The following is a 2,881-nucleotide window of genomic DNA, read 5'->3' on the forward strand; positions in this document are numbered from 1 at the left end:
CTCAGACCAGCCATCTCAAAGTTCCAGGAAAGGTCACCATGGTTTAACAGGGTACATACATCTGTCTAAAGACACCCAGCAGACCCACATGCAATCTTCTTGTTCCCACCAACAACTATCTGCCTGGTTCAAGCCAGCCCTCGGGGGTAGCACAGGACCAACCTTCCTGTTGGACAAGGGCAAGTAAGAGTTATTAATTCATTATTTCATTCATTCATTCAACACTAAATATGTGCCAGGCCTGTAAGTCAGAGATGGGTTGGACACAGCTCTGCCCTCACAGAGCCTACAGTTAGTGGGGAGAAGCAGACACGTAACAGACCGCTGACAACCCTCAGATGTGACAGAGTGCTAGAAGTTCAGAGACAGGAGCCATGGAAGGCGCTGGACAAGGCATTTGCCGCCATGTCTTAAAAGATAAGCCTTCCTAAGCAGGAAGGTGGGATTTGGCTACAAAGTCTCCCTAAAACCAAGAGAAATCCTATATCCAAGCCCTCCTGTCTCTTCTTTTCGCCCTGGACTCTCCTCCACCCCAGTTTCCTGAGAGCAGAGCTTTCTTACAAACAGCCGAGGCCATCCCCACCCCACTCTCAGCCCCATATCACCCAGAGCTCAGAACAGCTGTGCTGCAAGGGGCATCCGGGCCAGCCCAGGCCAGTCGCACAATGGTGCACCACCCAGCAAGGGAAGTCGTTGTACAGCCGCAGTCCGCAGCCTTGCTCCAGGCCACAGGCAGGGAGGCCAGGCTTGGGGGAGGGGTCTGAGTGGCCGTTGTCAGGAGGCCCCTGCAAGAGGAAGGGCCGGGCCCTGGGAGGAAGGACGGAAGGCAACTGGGAGGTCAGAAGCTGAGCCCCAGCAACAAAGGCACCTTGGCAGGGGGCTGGGGAAAGGGAGGTTCCCGAGGGGACCTTCCTGCTGTGCGAATCACAGCCAGAGGTCAGCCAGTCCCAGATAACCAGGCCTGGCTTCTTGGGCTGGTGGGGACCTGCAGAGGACACCTGTTCAGGCAGAAAGACAGGACATCTCCCACCACTTCTGGTACAAGAGCTGCCAGCAGTGGCCCCATAAAAGTCTGTAAGTGGGGAATGCTGCTCTTGTCAGCTCACCTTGTATTTTTAGGGCCGAGGGCGCCTCTGTTTATTAAACTTGGACCCTGCTGCTGTTTATGAAGCCTGCTTCCCCTTGCTCAGGCTCGGGAAAACGCCAACCCAGCCCCTTTCCCATGCTGCACACCAAGTAGACCTGCCTTCTCTGGCCCAGCCTGATTCAAGTCCGGTCCTTCCCCTAGGCCTGCTTCTCGAGAATGTTCTGCAACTGCTCAAATGCTACACATGCAACTGGCTCAGTTCCTCCCGGAGACCCTGGGGCTCTGTGGATAGACGAGTTCCTACCTTCCCCATTCCCCTCCCACGAGCAAGTGGGCGCACAGGCTGCCATGCCCCCCGGGAGTCCTGTGGCTTCAGGGCTGCCAGGCAGGAAGGGAAGAGAAAAGACTGATGTGGAAGGAGTAGAGCCATGGGCTTGTGGGCACAGGCTCATCCCCCGGGCCTGGTATGCACAGTAAGCAAGTCCAAGTCCTGGCCTGTAAGGCGACTTGCTTCAGTGCAGAGAAAGGAGCACAGGGCTGGGAAGCAGGAGACACAGGTTTCAGTCCCAGTTCCACATTCACTTGTGACAAGACAGAAACCTTTTGGAACCTCTGCATTAAATGTTTCCCTATGCATTAAATGGAACAATAAAGCCTTCCAGGGTTTTCTGTCAGGGGAGGGAGTGAGTAGGAACCAAAGAAGTCATAACACCTGAGAAAGTGCTTTGGAAAGCCTAGAGTATTATCACAGAAGAGCAAAGATACAGAACACAGACTGCCCTTCCCTATCCTGTGCCCAAGGCAGGCATCACTAGTGTATGTCAGCACTTTCCCACTGAATTATATTAATACTTCAGAATCCCAGGAAGCCATACCAAGAGATCAGAATTGCAAAACAAAGTAAAACCCATGTCCCTTGGCCTGTTAAAGCTCAGGGCACCATTGCTGTTGAGGGGATTCCACGAGGCCCAGACGAAGCTGCTGGGAACTAGAGCCAGTCAAAAGTCAGAGGTTGCCCTGCCGACTCCGAGTGGTCCGGAGAATGGAACCCTGGCATCCTGCTTCAGTCCATGACTCAGTGGCTGTGTTTCGGTCATCAGCTCTACAACCGGGTCCAAAGGGCAGGCTGTTATTGGACCCCTGCCCTAGAACTCCAGAACAGTTCCCTAACCTCTGGAACAGTTAGGGAGGCACAGGGGCCATGCAGGAGAGGCGACCGTGCAGCGGGTACAGTCCCAGTGGAGGACTGGGTGGTCAGAGCTTTCGACGGGCTGGGACAGAAGCTCATCTGAGCTGTGAGCGTCAGCTTCTCAAGTGCACTTTGCACCTCACATCCTGGCTGCCAACCCCAGTTCCTCTTTCTGCCACTGCTATTCCCCTTGAGTTCCCTGAGCAAACCTTCGCCCAGCCCCCAGCACAGTTAGGCCAGCCAGGTCAGCTCTAGCTGACACCCGGAAGGTCTCTTCCAGGAGGCAGGGCACCAGTGCCCCAGCCAGGGTGGAGGTGACAAGGCCTCAGCCCCCCATTCCTGCATCACAGAGCACTCCCTGAAGAAGGTGATGCGTTAGCCCCTCTGTCCCAGGTTGCTGCATGTAGGAGGGAGCTCTGGCCAAGCAGGAGCCAGAGTATCCCCAGGGCTGGTGTTCTGAGAAGGGCCCCCGCGGGTTCCTGCATACCCACCAGTCTAACACCACAGACCCCCAGGCAGGGCCCACCTGATCCAACCGCAGCATCTCCAGTGGTCTCTGCAGTGTGCTTTCAGAGAGTGTCCATTTCATTCCCTTAGCCTCTCAC

The 2,881-nt window shown here is 55.5% G+C and overlaps 1 protein-coding gene across 1 annotated transcript in view; it reads left to right on the forward strand.

Moving 5' to 3' along the window:
* Window positions 1-2,881, forward strand: part of CDH23 (cadherin related 23) — a 428,604-nt gene that overhangs the window by 355,852 nt on the left and 69,871 nt on the right.

Source organism: Odocoileus virginianus, chromosome 7 (genome assembly GCF_023699985.2).
Source record: "Odocoileus virginianus isolate 20LAN1187 ecotype Illinois chromosome 7, Ovbor_1.2, whole genome shotgun sequence".
NCBI lineage: Eukaryota > Metazoa > Chordata > Mammalia > Artiodactyla > Cervidae > Odocoileus > Odocoileus virginianus.